Here is a 16,476-nt window from a genome sequence, read left to right on the forward strand (position 1 = left end):
CAAAGTGGGAATAACACCTTGACACAGGGTCTCAGCTTTACATAGACTAGAGAGACTACCTCCCCCCTAGCCTAAATATAAGCTACAGCAAACAGAGGTAAAATATCCTTCCAGCAAAATACATGTTTGCAAATAAACAAACAAAAAGACTATTCCACCCTCTAGTTATTACTTACTATTTTGAACATGAGAGACCATTTCAGAAAGATTGGAGAAAACTGGTTGCACAACTGGCTCCCCTTAATCCCAAGAGAGAACAACCCAAAAAGCACAGACAAAGACTTCCCTCCACCAAGATTTGAAAGTATCTTGTCCCTCGATTGGTCCTTTGGTCAGGTGTCAGCCAGGTTCACTGAGCTTGTTAACCCTTTACAGGTAAAAGAGACATTAACCCTTAACTATCAGGTTATGACATCCCCCCATGTGCTGCTGGGGGCCCCACTGCCTAGGGGCTGGATCCCACCCCACTCACTGCCCCCTTGGCCTAACCACATCCTTGGGCCCACTCCCCACCCCCTTCCTGTCCCCATCCCCTGTGCTGAATTCAGACTGAGCTCTCGGCCACGGACACTGTGACTGGGCTCCGAGCATGTCCCGAAAAGACCGAGTTGTTCCTGCTGAGGTGTGTCCTCCCCCTGTGCGGGCAGGTGCTTTACCTCCACCTGGGCACAGCTGTGCCCGTCTGCCTCTCCCGGGGTGCTCAGCCCCCGCCCCATACAGCCATGGGCTGTGTTGTGAACTCTGCCAAATGTATGGAGTAGGGGGACTCCAGGTGTCCCCCTAACTCCAACATTCTAATGAATTCATTATGTGCCCCCTTCCCCACAACATCTGCCCATCCCCAAGACCAACAATTATCCCCGCTCAAACCTCCAATGTGCCCCCCAACCCCTCATCAGATCTGCTGCCTGCCTTCCCCTCCCCGACGTACGTCACTTCCTTCCCCCACTCCCTAAAATCAGAGCTGTTCCCTCTCATATCAGTTCTTTCTGCTCCCACCCCTGCTTCCAATATCAGTTCTGATCACACAGGTCCCTTCTGGCTTTAGAATCGATGAAAGCCAGCCTTAGGGGTTTTGAACCTTTGAGAGACTGGGGCAAACAGGGCAGGAGCTGGGGGGCTGGGGTAGGGTAAGTGAGGGTAGAAAGAGGGCTGGGGTAGTGGGGGTTGACTGGGGCTGGTGGGAACAGGAAGGGGGCATGACATGAGGGGACGGGGGTAGCTGGAGTGGACTAAAGGAGGCAGGAAGAGGCTGGGGGGGACCAGGGCAGATGAGGGGGCAGGGTAGGAAGGGGGCAGGGCAGCTGGGGGGGGCGGCATAGAAGGGTGCTGGGGGGAATGGGACAGGTGAGGGTGTGCGAAGGGACCAGAGCAGGTGGCAGGGCGGGATACAAAGGGGGTTGGGGGAATGAGACAGATGAAGGGGCAGGAGGGGGATGGGGGCAGTTTGGACGGGACAGGAAGGGGCTTGGGGGGACTGGCACAGGTGGGGGACAGGGCAGGAAGGGGCCAGGGTACTGTGACAGGTGGCAGGGTGGGGGTAGGAAGGGGCTGGGAGAAGGTGAGGGTGGGGCATTGGGACAGATGAGGGGGCAGGAGGAAGGGGACAGACGAGGGGCAGAAAGAGGCCAGGGGGATTGAGGGAAGGTGGGTGGCGGCGGGAGGGTGGAAAGAGGATAGGGGGACCAGGGGAAGGTGGGGGGCAGGGCACTGGGACAGGTGGGCAGGGAGGGAAGGAGACAGGGGAAGGGGGGGCTGGGACAGGCAGGGGGGACGGGAAGGGATGGGGGGCAGGCAGAGCGTGAGGCTCCGTCCCCGCCCTCACCATTCCCTGCCCGCTCCTATTGGCCCGATCCCGGCCCCACCTCCAGATTGTGATGTATGCTAGACCATACAACAAGGTGTTGCTGAACAACTGAAGCATCTCTTTTTCATGGACAGTACTTAGCCTTTATACCCTCAAACCTCTGGGGGAGCATTAATCCACCCACATGCTACCCAGATTCCACCAACAGGGCCGGCTTTAGGAAGTGTGGGGCCCTGGCAGGGATGACTTAAAAAAAACCACACATGTAAAAAAACACGTGGGGCTTCTATTCACCGGGCGGTGCTCTGAGTCTTTGGCGGCACTTCGGCGGTGGGTCCGTCACTCGCTCCAGGTCTTCAGTGGTGCTGAAGAACCCGCTGCCCAAGTGTCGCCGAAGACCCAGAGTAAGCAAAGGACCCGCCGCTGAAGTGCCGTTGAATACCTGGAGAGAGTGAAGGATCCGCCGCTGAAGTGCCTCTGAAGACCCAAAGTGCCGCTAGGTGAGTAAAAAATAAAAAGGCGCCTCAAGCCAGGGAAGGGATTCCCACTGGGTGCAGGGCCCTCTTAGGCGCAGGTCCCGATTCAGGGGAATTGGTGGAATAGGCCTAAAGCCGGCCCTGTCCACCAACCCCCTTCCTCAAACTTCCCTCCGGCCTGGTTGAAGGATGAGGCTGGAGCCAGCACTCCTGAGTTCTATGGGCAGCTCCGACAGACACCCCTTTGTGGCACTGAGCACATGGGAAGGAGGACGCTGAGGTTCAGCCTAGGGTTTGGAAGGTTTCAGATAGGGACAAGCCAGAAAAAATACACATGGGAGGGTCCTGGTGAGAAGTTCCCCTTTCATCTCCAGCTGCTGGGATGGCAGTGGGTGCTAAGACTCCCTTCAGGGTGCAGTCCCTGCATACTGTTCAAGGGCTCTGTTTCTTGTTCCACACACACCCACACCCTCCCAGCTGCCAGAAGGGAGAATTGCTCTCTTACCCCTCCTGAGGCTGCTGCATGGTAGGGTGTCTGCTACTCTACCTTCCCCCAGGCTCCATATTTTGGGCAGCTCCTCCCTCCTCCCACACACCTCCACTACCAGCCTCTGCAGCAGCTCAGAGCTGTGGGAAGCATGAAATTGACATGATTTTTGTCAGTTTCACAGCCACACATTAAGTTCCCCCAAAGGCTGCAGTGAAAATCACTAGGGTCTTCTCCACTTCTCTGCTGCTCCTTAGCAGAGCCCTGAGCAGCACCAGGTGCCCCAGAGCTGTCCATCAACAGATTCAGACAGCTGGCCCCACATCAGGTCATGCTGGGAAATTTCTCTTTCTATCAAGAAGGGCTAGAAACACATGGCACCATTTTCAGAGCCACTGAGCACCCACCAATTCCACTGGAGCTGAGCGCCCTGGAAAAGTTGGGCTATTTAAAACAAAACAAAAGACTAAAAGCTTGGATTCTGCAGAAGCTAAGGGTTCACGCCCCAGACTCACCGGTAAGGTCGCAGAATTTGAGTGCTGATAGCATTGTCTAAATGCCATAACTCCTACCTACGCAGGAGTCTCACCTCTTCTACACAGACTCTGCTTTGAGCCATGTCTACCACCAATCCCACTGGCTTCAAATCCAGCGTTCCCTGTATCTCAGGTATCTAAATGATCCAGAATTCCTAATCTTTTCCATTTAACCCTCTCTCATCACACCCTCACCCCAGCACTTCTACAGCCAGGCTACCCAGAAACATACCATGAGACCTTAATACCTAGTAATATATTGGGGGAGAGGTCACCATGCGCCCCAGAGGCATTCACAGCTCTCTCATATCTCCTTCCCCCGCACAGGAGTTACCGTCCCAGCAGCTGAACAGACATTTCCCTGCCAGGGCTCTATTCATTGCGAAGAGAGAAGCTCCCAGGCAAGCCAGGCTCAGCACAGCTCCTGTTCCAGCCCAGCGGCTGCGCGCAGAACCCGCAAGGGGCAGGGAACAGACCGAAAGGAGAGACCCACTAGCGACAAGGGAGCAGATTAGCCAGCTACAGAGCAGGGCTGGCGGTCACACTTCTGCATTCTCACCGGAGGCTGCAGCGTGAACTTTGCTTTGCCTTCCACTCTCCAGCGGCCTCTCCCAGCGGCCAGCCAGCGACCCCGCGGCAGGCAGGCAAACCGACCCTGCCTTGGAGAGAGACGGAGAGTTTCTCTTGGGGTAACAGGGGAAACTCCCCTCCCCACATATGCCCGGGGAAGGGAAGGGTGGGACGGAGAGGAGGAGAAGGAAGGGGAGAAGGAGAGTCAGGGCATTACAGAGGCAATCACAAAAAGGAGAAGAGGGGAGCTGAGGCAGGACACTGAACTGGGGGCAGCAGGGCAGAAGGGGTCAGAGGGGAGCTGGGGACTAGGACGAGGCAGGAAGGGGACTGGTGCAAATGGGGCAGGAGCAGGAGGCCTGGGGCGGGGCAGGTGGGGATAGGAAGAGGGCGGGGGCAGTGGGGATGGACTGAGGCAGGAGGGACCGGGAAGGGGGCATGACATGAGGGGCAGCTGTTGTGGACTAAAGGGGACAGGAAGGGCTGGGGGGGACCAGGGCAGATGAGGGGCTGCATAGAAAGGGGCTGGGGGAATGGGACAGGTGAGGAGCCAGGTACGAAGGGGAGGGGGGAAATGGAACAAATGAGGAGACAGGAAGGGACAAGGGAGGAATGGGACCGGTGTGGGGGCGGGGCACGAAGGCACCGGGGGGGGGGGCTCTGGGATAGGTGGGGAGGCGGGAAGGGGCCAGGGGAAAGTAGGGGGGGCACTGAGACAGATGTGGGGCAGGAAGGGACCGGAGCAGACGAGGAGGGTGAGGGCCGTGGTGCCGGGGCAGGTGAGGGGGCGGGGTAGGAAGGGGCAGGGGCAGGGAGGAATCGGACCAGGCGGGGGAGCGGGGCAGATGAGGAGGGGGGGCGCACGGAGTGGGAGGGGCCGGGGGTTAGAGCAGGGGAGGGGGGAGGAGCACGCTGGGGGGACACTGGGACAGGTGGGGAGGCGGGGCACTGGGACATGTGGGGCGAGAAGTAAGCGGAGCAGACGGGGGAGCGGGGTAGGAAGGGGCCAGGGGGGTGGAGCAGGTGGGGGGGTGGGAAGGGACCAGGGGAAAGTGGGGGAGTGGGGCGGGAAGGGAACGGGGGAGGGGCCAGGGGGTTGGGGGGGGGGGGGGCGCGAGGCTCCGGCCCGGACACTCACCGCTCCCCGCGCTCCGCCCCGCAGCGCTGCCCAGAGCCCCGCGCCACCAGCTCTCCGGCTCGCGGGGCGGGGCGGGGCGGGGCGGGGCCGACACGCCCCCCCGCTCCCATTGGCCCGACCCGGCCCCGCCTCCTCGCCCGCTCACTGGCCAGGGCTGTTCCATTTATAACTGCTGGTCATGATGCTCCGGCGGGTGGACCGACGGCTCCACCATGGCCCTGAGTCACCCCGCTAGGCCTGAGAGCGCTAGCAAGGATCACATCGCAGGGAGCGGAATGTCAGCACGTGGGCCCTACACTCGAACACACGCGCACGCGCAGTGCGTTACCTTCGAGAGCCAACACGCAGGCGGCCGGGTACCTACGTGCCATTGGCCGAGTCTGCCCCGACGAGACCGAGGCCCCGAGGGGCAGGGCTCAGCAACCCCGCGCTGCATTCGAGGTGGGGAAACCCCGGAGGTGTTTCCCCGGCCACCTGCCCCTGCGGGAGCTCCAGGTGGCCCTGAGCTGGTCAGCTCGGTCCAGGAGTGAGGAAGGGGGGAAGGGGAGTGGGGGAGGAGCACTCTCGGGCCCAGAAGTAGCTCCGATCCCTTCCTCACACCAAGCTCAACAACCCGGGACGCCGAGCCTGTCCCTGCACTGACCAGCTCGACAGCCTCATGACAAGGCTCCGCCGGCACCCGCACAAATGAGGGGTTGGAAAAAGGCAGCCGCGCTCTGGCCCGGGGAGAAGTGGCTCGTGAGCCCGGCCCTGTGGAACTGCAGCTGGGGAAGACAGGGAGGCTCGGTCCCTTCGGGGGAACCATCGTCCCCATCCACCGCAGCCCGGGTCCTCTGCCCCTCCACGCACGGCCCCCACCCGCAGCGGCCACCAGTCCCATCATGTCCTGCAGCCACTGGCCCCGCGGGGGACTTGTAGCCTCCTGCATGTTAACGGGACACAGTCTCGGAAAGGTTCACACCCCCACCCCAGGACTGACTTTCCTCGATCGTAAAGCCAGAAGGGAAGCCTGGGATCAGACCCGATGTTGGGGGTGGGTGGGGGCAGACCGGTGTTGGGGGGGGCAGCGCCGATTTGAGGGACTGGGAGAAAGCAGTGAGCTGTGTTGGAGGGTGGGAGGCAGCGGATCGGGTGCGGGTTTGGGGCCATCGGATGTTTGGGCCCCGGGATCACAGCTGGTGTTTGGGGGGTGGGCAGAGGTTGTGGGGGAGGGGGGCACATCATGAATTAATCAGGATGTTGGGGTTTGGGGAAAAGCTGGATTCCCCCCCCTGCTCCGTACATCTAGCAGAAACGGCAAGAGACAGCGCCGCTGTGTGGGGCGGGCGGGGGCTGAGCGCCCAGGGAGAGGCAGACGGGCACAGCTGTGCCCAGGTGGAGGTAAAGCACCTGCCCGCACAGGGGAGGACACACCTCAGCAGGGACAGACAACTCGGTCTTTTCCGGACCGGACACGCTCGGAGCGCGGTCGCAGTGTCCGCGGTCAGAGCTCAGTGTGAATTCAGCAGCGGGGGCCGGGGAGAGGAAGGGGGTGGGGATGGGATGGGGGGGCAGAAAGGGGGATGGGAAGTGGCTGGAAGGGGGATGGGCAGTGGGTGGGGCGGGGCCCAGCCCGCAGGCAGTGGGGCCCCCAGCAGCACACGGGGGTCCCAGGGAAGCCCATGGGGGGAGCCCTGGGTGCCAGTCACAGACTCAGAGTCCCGCCCCTCGTGCTCCTCTTCGGTCCATGCCGAACCCATGGCCCCGCCCCCTGGGTGACCCCTCCCTCTAGGTACCGCCCCCAGGGATTCCCCGCTCCTCCCCCCTTGGGGGGGCGCCTCGCGCCCTCCCGGGCCCCGGAACAGCCCTGGCCAATGAGCGGGCGAGGAGGCGGGGCCGGAATCGGGCCAATGGGAGCGGGGGGGCCGTGTCGGCCCCGCCCCGCGAGCCGGAGAGCGGGTGGCGCGGGGCTCTGGGCAGCGCTGCGGGGCTGAGCGCGCGGGGAGCGTGGGGGCCAGAGCCTCGCGCTCTGCCCGGGTCCTCCCATCCCCCCCCGTACCACGTCCCCCCGCCTGCCGCGCCCCCTCACCTGTCCCGGCCCCTCCCACCCCGGTACCAGGCCCCCCACCCTCCTCATCTGCCCCGCTCCCCCGTCTGCTCGGGTCCCTTCCTGCCCCACATCTGTCTCAGTGCCCCACCCCCTCCCACTTTTCCCTGGCCCCTCCTGCCCCCCCCGTCCCAGTGCCCCCCCAGTACTTCCTGCCCCGCCCCCACACCTGTCCCGTTCCTCCCTGGCCCCTTCCTGCCTCCTCCTCTGTTCCATTTCCCCCGTCCCCTTCCTACCGGGCAGCTCACCTCTCCCATTCCCCCAGCTGTGCTGCCCCTCATCTGCCCTGGTCCCCCCCCCGGACCTTCCTGTCCCCTTTAGTCCAACATGGCCCCATTGTTGAAAGTTGAAGCTAGACAGATTCAGACAAGAGACAGGGTGCAAATGTTAAGGGACAGTAATATAGCCATTGCAACAACACACCTGGGAATGTGGGGGGTTCTCCCTCACTTGCAGAGTTTGAATGAAAACTGTCTGCCTTTCTAAAAGATTAGTGGTCCCTTCCGGCCCTAAAATCAATGAGTCTAGATGCATATTCAGCTAATTACTATACAAAAGAATAAAACTGGGCCAATACTAACAGTAAAACTCACCCACTTCACGCAGACCAATAACTGTCTACTCAGAAAACTTCAAACCTCACCCCATGGAGCTGGTCAGAATTGATATTCCCATTTAACAGAGCGGGAAAGGGAGGCACAAAGTGGCGACATGACTTGTCTGAGGATACCTAACAAGCCAGTGACAGGACTCCTCTCAGTGGGGTCACTGATGGGGAGTTCATAGAAGAATCAAGGGACTGGGGGAAAAACCCAGAAAACCTCTCATGAGGAAAGACTGAAGAGCCTGGTCTTGTTTACCTGGGAAAGATGATGAAAGAAGGGACGTGAGTCTGTATGGTCTAGTGGACGTTGTCAGAGAAAAACTCAGTTCTCGCTTTTTTGTTTGGGTGCAGCAAAATCAAATACTTTATTCTAACTCCAGCAATTGCAATAGAGGGAGGGAGTGCCCTAGGACACTGGGTCACCCCAGGCCCGGACAGGTCTCTCAACAGGTAAACAATTACAGGAAGCATTTATACCTTTGTTACAGACAATAACAAGCAATAATACAGACAATAATGAGCAACAGCTGCATTTTGTTTATACATAGGCTATCCTGCTATCTTATTTGCCCCATGTTGGGCGCCAGTCTACGTATTTAATTATCAGTGCAAGGTCATGATAACTTCTCACACAGTTCTTTCCTACTCGCCTCACACAATCCTCGCTTCTACAAATCTCACGTCATTAGGGTTACAATTAGCCTAACTCTTGCTAACAGACTGACATGCATTACGATCCCCTACAAATCCTTGTCAATTTTTTCCCTTCTTCCACACTCCCCCTTTTTGTACTTCTAGTACAACAGATATTCTCAGATCTCTATTTGCATTGAGCCATGGATTTCTGATTCTACATCAGATGTTTCAACCTTAGGGGTTTTCACTGGATATAATGACAATTAATGATTAGCATGGACATGAAAGGTATTACTATTATTATGACTTTTACAACAGCAATGACATTATTTTAAACTAACTAACAACAATGCAAGCAATAATATTCCCACAGCAATAATGTGATGAGGTTGTTGTACAGTTTTGGTTACAAATCATAATACATTATACTTAGTACACAAAGTAGACACTCTATAAGCTATAGGAAAGGCATTCTTTTTCAGCTTGATATATATTCTGAAGCACGTGAATTTGCCCTTGCAATTCAGAGATTCTTTGAACCTCTGGTAACAATGAAAGCAAATTTTGAAATCGATTAGGTACTTAGCTGGTCCAATTAAACTAAGGGCTACTTGCAAAATTCTATCTGCAGGCCAATAAACAATATGATTGTCTGCAGTGGTGATGAGATTAAAATGTATATCTTGCAATGTGGTGGTTTTAACATACATACAGCTATCATTAGCTTGAAAAGTAATTGTCTTGTCAGGATAGTTCCTTGTCCTCTACCCTCCCAGCAAATATTATCATAAACAGTGACAACTTCCCTTGGCTTCAGTTTATGAATACACTGAAGCTGCAGGGGTTCTAACAGCCAAATGTCCATTGACTCCCTATTCCTATACAAAATATCAGGTGTTTTTTTTAGAGGTACTGACTATAAATCAGTTAGGTATACCAGGTGGTCTAATTTCCCAGATGTCTTGGTGGATAATCCAGTCCCACATGCATCCTTCCCATGGACCCGTCAGGATTTGGTATGTGGGAGCCAAACCTTCCCATCCGGTTCAAATGCTTGGAAGGAGCACTGTGAATGTCCACACTTCCACTCAGAAAGTGTCCAGATATGTCTCCATGACCACAGATCAGATGGTACTCCTGATGTGTCTGTAAGGGCAGTGGGCCAAGTCTGATGCTCAAGATCACTCCGAATGGCCATCAGCTGGTCATTCAGGAAATCCTGAATTTCCAAACGTGCTAGATCCCACTGCAATGCCTTCCCAGCCTCAGTGATATTCAATACCATCTCTGTTAGTAACTTCTGGGTCATAGAACTAAGGGTGGAAATAACATGTAACTCACCAACTCCAGCCTGTACTTGGGTTAGCTGAGCTCCAGAAATAAGGCTAGTGGCCTTTTCTAGTTGGCCTGATTTCTCATCATGTTCTTGGCTTTTAAAAATATTCCAAATGGCTGCTGCGCTATTGGCCCCATCCCACAGGGATCCAGTCAAGTCCCTCTTCTTCCAGAGGAAATAACCCAGGCCCTCTGTTGTGCTAATCTAATGGCAGCCCCTAGTGTTGTATTAATCACAATCCATTGATATCCTAATACATATCTGTTTGGTGTAGTACTATATCACATCTGTTGGTTATATACCTTTAACTAATCTCAGGTACTTTCAAGAGGCATTGACATTAATAGCATAGGAGAGGGTGTATTGCAATAAGGTACAGGTTACATTATTCGTCACTGGAATGGTTTCAATATAAGTAAAATTTCCAGTGGCAGAACAAACTCTTTGGGTATTCATTTGATTATTTACTAATTGGGTAACCAAATAACAATAAAGGCTTCTTTCATGTAACACAGTACAAATTCCAGGTATAGACATCATATCTACTTCACTATGGAACCCATCAATTCCAATTATAAATTTTTGGAGTTCATTTGCAGTAATATTATGGATCTTTATTTCCACTGATCCATTTGTTCTCCACTCAATTGTTCACTTATATGGGATATCCTGAACTTTAAAAAATATTTTTCCTATTTTTTTTTGTTTTCTTTTTTTTTTCCCCCAAACAATCTTTAAATAAATCACTAAAGTGTGAAGGCCTTGGTCATTGGTTTTATCAAATATATGGCATTGTCTGCATTTGGATTTATTACAGGGGTAATAGTGTAATGGAGTAGGTGGCAGAGACAGTGACAACAAAGTGCCTTTAGTACTTATCATTTAAAAATCCAATTAGAGACAGCAATACATACTGAAGTATTTATCCAAAACACAGGGCACAGCCTGTACAATAAACCCCAAAATCCAATCAATACCACATTCCCAAGCAGGGTCCCACAAATTTCTTCCTGCCAGTGTATAATTCTTTGTTTCTTCACCAGGATCAGTTCTTAATGTCCTTTCTAGTCAGGAATTCCTGGACTTTGGCAATTTCAGTGGAGTGAGTGTTCCTTCTTCTTTCCCAAAGCAGTCGTGGTTCATCAGCCTACAGGGAAGAGGTTACCAGCACATTACCCTGTAATGGTTTTGATTCTTCTAGAAAAATTCAAAGGCACAGTAGATCTGTCAGTGGATAAGGGAGAGGTTACTAGCACTTCACCTTGTACTTTTTACCTATTGTCCAGAAGGCACCGTGGAGCTAGAAGGAGAAATGGCTAATCATCAGTAGGAGAATTCTCCTGAGGTGGAGGGGTCTTTTTGCAGTGAGAATCATGGGTCCAAGCAGTCAGTCTTTGGCACTTCACAGTGGTGTTTGTAGTCAGCAGGACTTTCCAGCGTGGAGCCAGAGCAGTCTTTCGTTGGTGGACCTATACATTGCTCCAGTCTCCTGGTTCCAAGGAGTGGCAGGGCTGCTAGGGTCTTTGGGTAACGCTTCTTTACCTGTGAGAAAAGAAACCAGTGCCTGGCAGTGTTTTGCAGATCTCATAACTGCTTGGGCACATTCAAGCCCCCCTTCCTTTTTTTGGTTGTCAGCCAAGTTTTAGCTGTGAGCAGTGTCCTTGAATGGAGTCAGTGTCTCATATTTAGCTTGAGCATATTAGCTATATTTTCCCAGTTAACTCATTCTGCTCTTTTTCCTTCTCCCCTTCTTGGCTTCTTTTAACCTACAAAGGAAACTTCTACTCTTCACTCATACACCTTTTTCCCAACCATGAACACATAAACATTACCGTTATACAGTACATTAGTCTTAATATTCAACGTATGCCACATATACCCTTCCACTACAATAACTTTATACAGAGCTCTGGAGCAACAAGCCAGGACAAGCACACCCACTTTGAGGAGTTCACTCAATACAGCCTCTAGTCCAATAGCTTCCCACCATCCCCAGCCCTCTGGCTAGAAATCTGAGGTAGCCAGAAGGATCCCATGTACAATATGGGGAGTGGGTTAACTTTTCATGTCCTTGCTTCCAAAGACTGTTTGTAGGCAAATTTTAACAACAATTTTTTAATTAACAATCTGGCCAATGAAATTTCTTTTTCTTACTTAAGGAAATGTATTAGACTTTAGTTTATCATATTCTCCTGATTTATCCAAACACTTTATATTCCAAAATTGAATAAAACAAGTATCTGCATTTAACCCTTCTATTTGATTTTAACTAGACTATCCTATGAAACTATTAAACACAACAATTTTGGCCACGAGACAAACACCACAAGACAGGACATAGAGCACAAAACATAATTCCTGTTGTGCCACTAAATGCATGATACGTTGAATGCTGTTCAGCTGGCATCAGTTTTCTCTGATTATCTGAAAGACAAAAAAAACAGAGGTCTACCCCTTCTGGGCAGTCAATCATCACTTAAAATATACAAATACCCTTGTTGATTTCAGGCAAAACAGAGGAATTACCCCATATTTCCTTGTATTTGTTTCATAGGCAACCCAGGTTTCAGTGGCTTCTACCTTATCAGTTAGATAATTTGCATTAATACAGATGCTTTCTGGCTTGCTTTTGGATCCAAAGCTATCCACAGCTTAAAGATTTTTACCTTAAAAGGGACATAATTAACTTTACCAGAATTTTGATTGCTTTTTACTTTTAACTCCTGCTTTCAAACACTGAAAGAAAACATCACTACTTATAGTGCCCCTTAGAGCCTAATAAAATTTCAATGACATAGCACTGTATATATTTCTTTAGCTAATTCAGCTAAATTGTTTATAGCCAAATGATTGCAATCTAATAATTTCTTTGCCTGAATTTATTTACAAACATTTCACAGACACCAAGAACTTTCCTCTTTAGCATTTTACAAAGTTCAACTGCTGTTCCCTCCAGCAACTAGAGAGTTAACTTCTCACTCTCCCTTAAATCACTTGCTTGTCTCCCAACAGCCACTTTTATCAACTCAAATCACCATTTCAAGTATTGTCCTGGGTATTTGAAATCCCCATGCTTACACTTACTTACTCCTTTCTTCCACTACACCCTCAAAATTCTCCAACCTGTTTTGCAATCTCTCTGTCTGTTGCCTGCCCGCTTGGGCCCAATCCTGCTTTCCTTGCTGAACCATCCCTTCCATGGGCACCAACTTCTTCCACTACCAGTTTAGCTAGGAGGGTGGGCTTCTCAACTAGCCCCCACCCCTCCTGGTCTCTTCCCTTAAACATTCTTACCCATAAGACTACCTGAGTCCTCCCTCGTGAGGCTTGCCACCTGGGCAGAAACGCATGGCCCATTGGCGTTTAACTATTCAATTTCCTCTTGTAGCAAACACACTGCTGTTATGGCGTATGCTGAGCACAAATGGTTACATTTTGACAAGTCCCTGAAGGACTGGTACTTACTTAGCCAGGGCTTCCTTTTCTACCTGGAAGTCTTATCTCAAGGCCTGCAACTTGCCCTGGGCGTAGGTTTGAGTTGCTGCCTGGTTCATGATCTATGCTCTTAATTGCTCAATTCTAGTTATCAAGTACACATCTCTTCCCTTTTCTTCAACTTCTCTATTCCCCAGTCCTGCTACAACTGGGGTAGATCCACCTGCCACCCTTCCCGGTCAACCAGAGTGGACAGAGGAATGCTAAACCCCTCTCCAGTTCTCAGACTTACTGCGGCTGAGAGTGGGCACTCCTTTAATCATGCACTCCTTAACATATAACATCAACAATACCAAGCAAAGCAAACATAAAAAAAACAAGGGTAAAACAAATAGATAGTGTAAATTCTGCAGGGCTCCCCCTCCTCTCAATTGCTCACCAAACTGTGACAAATTTCTGCTACCAATCTATCCCTTGTGTCAGGTGATCAGGCTGACACTGCAGGACGTTGGGGGAAGATAAAGAAAACACACCATATAACTGAATTTTAAAGCTTCATTAATAAAACAACAATGGAGAATGTTGGGAACGCTCCCACATCACTCAGGAAAAACATTAATGCCCCAGGCCCTACGCCATTTTCATACTCACACATGTCCAGACTGGCCACGTCTGTGTATAACGTTCAGAAAAGGGAGAGAGGTAGACGGGAGATTATCCTGTATACAGCTTGTCCAGAATTTCCAACATGCTTTCGCTCTTGGGAGGGCTGTTCTTTTACACCCTGGAATCTCCTGCGGCGTTTCTTTCAGAGATTCCAGTCCAAGTCGGCTGCCTGTGGCTTCTTCGGTGTCACCAAGCCACACCGGCTCCGGGGTCACAAAGGCACTCTGTTGGTTCTCACTGGACAGTTAAGCTTTGCAAATGTTATCTCAGTTCTGTAACTTGTATTGCCTTTGGTTTGCCTCTGTCTATATTTTTTCACAGCCAGCTGGGGCCGAAAGCAGTTTTTCTTTGTACTTAGCATAATCTGCGTTGATTCTTGACCTTGAACGCAGAGCAACTTTCTCTTTATCTCTGGGCCAAGCTGAATTTCTAATTAACCCATTCCTTTCCTCAATAGACAAATTGCTCACACTGTCAGAGGCTTTTTGGTGATTAAAAGCTCCTCTTAGATGTATGATCTTATTTAGATTGAAGGTACCTTCTAGTGGGCATTGTTTAGATGGATTTTCACGCGTGTAAAGATTCCAATACTCTAAATACCTGCAGGTTGTTGGACCATAATGTACGTACGTGAAATAAGATGGGGTACCCTTAGGGGGTGAGCTGGAATATTTAGACTGTCCCCCACCCATTTTCCACTTACACACACAGGGAGGGTGCCCTGTCCGCGCTAGCGGCACATAAACTAAGACTCTCTCCCTACAGGGTACTCACACAGGAGAGGCTAACGAGGATGGCCACGACCCTCCTACACCTCCTTTCAGCAAAGAGCGTCGGCTAGTCTCTGGGAGACGGCGCCACTTACTCTGATTGCATCCAGTGAGATGATCAGACTGTCAGTAGCCCACACGGAAAAGGAAAGGGGAAGAGAAGAAGGGTACACATGCTCCTAGACCCAGGTAGCTTCCTCACCAGACGATGCCAGGCCGAGTCAGCCCACCGTGGGTCAGATCTTCTAAAGATCCACTAGTTACCGGGCTTGCGTTAGAGTAGTCCTGGTCACGAGCTTTCGCTTCACAGGGTACTCTGGGCGTCTTCCGGTAACAGTCACTCACACTAGTGTACACACACTAAGGCCTTATTTCCAAATACCACGATGCATCTGTACCTTATGTCCGGACCCAATACCATGAGGCGGTATAACAACCCCTCTTGAGGCGGTAAAAACCCCTCAGCACCGGTGCATCTCTAATGCATCTCACTATGCATTACCTAATGCATTACCTTATGCATTACCTTGTTGGCCAACCCAGCAGTTTCCCAGTACTGCTATAAACTAACCTGATTGGGGCTTTCCCCCAATACCACTCTGCATCTGATCTTGCTGGACAGTCAATAAGTTCAGATGGCGTAAGCCCAACGGACACAGACGTCCCCACAGACAGTCCTCCTCCGACACCCCAATAGAGATTTCAAAAGGTCTCTTACCTCTATTGTGGCGCCATGGGATTCGAAGGGGAACGATCCGTAGCAGCTGCCCGTGGGTCCGTGGGCGTTGCCATCCCGGACGAGCCCCCAAATTGTCGGAGAAAAACTCAGTTCTCGCTTTTTTGTTTGGGTGCAGCAAAATCAAATACTTTATTCTAACTCCAGCAATTGCAATAGAGGGAGGGAGTGCCCTAGGACACTGGGTCACCCCAGGCCCGGACAGGTCTCTCAACAGGTAAACAATTACAGCAAGCATTTATACCTTTGTTACAGACAATAACAAGCAATAATACAGACAATAATGAGCAACAGCTGCATTTTGTTTATACATAGGCTATCCTGCTATCTTATTTGCCCCATGTTGGGCGCCAGTCTACGTATTTAATTATCAGTGCAAGGTCGTGATAACTTCTCACACAGTTCTTTCCTACTCGCCTCACACAATCCTCGCTTCTACAAATCTCACGTCATTAGGGTTACAATTAGCCTTACTCTTGCTAACAGACTGACATGCATTAAGATCCCCTACAAATCCTTGTCAATTTTTTCCCTTCTTCCACAAGGTAGATTGGGAATGTCTGTTCTCTGTCTCATAACACAAGAACAAAGGGACATTCAGTGGAAAAAAAAGGCAGGAAATTCAAAACTGATAAAAGGAAACAAATTTTCACACGGTGAATAATTAGCCTGCGGAACCCACTGCTACTGGATGCTGTTGAGGCTAAGAATTTAGCAACAAAAAGGGACTGGACATTTATATGGAAAACAAGAATATGCAGAGCAATAATAGTTAATGCTCCTGTTTCAGGGCTTGAAGATGATCTCTCACTGTTAGGGATTAGGAGGGAAATGTGCATGGAGGAGGGGGAAGTTGGCATAATCTTGTGGGGTTTCTTGACCCTTACTCTGAAGCAGCTAGTTCTGGTCACTGTCAAGAGACAGGATACTGGATTCTATCTGCCACAAGTCTGATCCAGTCTGGCACTTCCTATGCCCTGGGCAGGGCGTAAGAACTTGGATAGAGCCATACCTAGAACTGAAGAATCTTTGCTCCCTGTCCCTTGTTGTTCATTTGTGCTGCCACACTAGGCTGTGGCATCTGTATCTTCAACTTTGAAGGGTCCCTGTGTCTAGAGCCCTAGTAGACTGTGTTTGTGAATCAGATGCAGCTCCAAATTTTGCATCTGCATAGGGCTCCAACAGTGTCCCTA

The 16,476-nt window shown here is 51.4% G+C and overlaps 1 protein-coding gene across 2 annotated transcripts in view; it reads right to left on the reverse strand.

Moving 5' to 3' along the window:
- The window catches only part of ADISSP (adipose secreted signaling protein), a 238,133-nt gene that overhangs the window by 206,025 nt on the left and 15,632 nt on the right, over nucleotides 1-16,476 (reverse strand). The window contains exon 1 of one of the 2 annotated variants that reach the window (XM_050943482.1): nucleotides 3,866-3,964. The exons of the other annotated variant lie outside the window; for it this stretch is intronic. The gene's annotated coding sequence lies outside the window, so the exon portion shown is untranslated. Of the gene's footprint in view, nucleotides 1-3,865; nucleotides 3,965-16,476 lie in introns of those variants that run through there. 2 annotated transcript variants of the gene reach the window in all.

This window comes from Gopherus flavomarginatus, chromosome 3 (genome assembly GCF_025201925.1).
Source record: "Gopherus flavomarginatus isolate rGopFla2 chromosome 3, rGopFla2.mat.asm, whole genome shotgun sequence".
NCBI classification, from domain to species: Eukaryota; Metazoa; Chordata; order Testudines; family Testudinidae; genus Gopherus; species Gopherus flavomarginatus.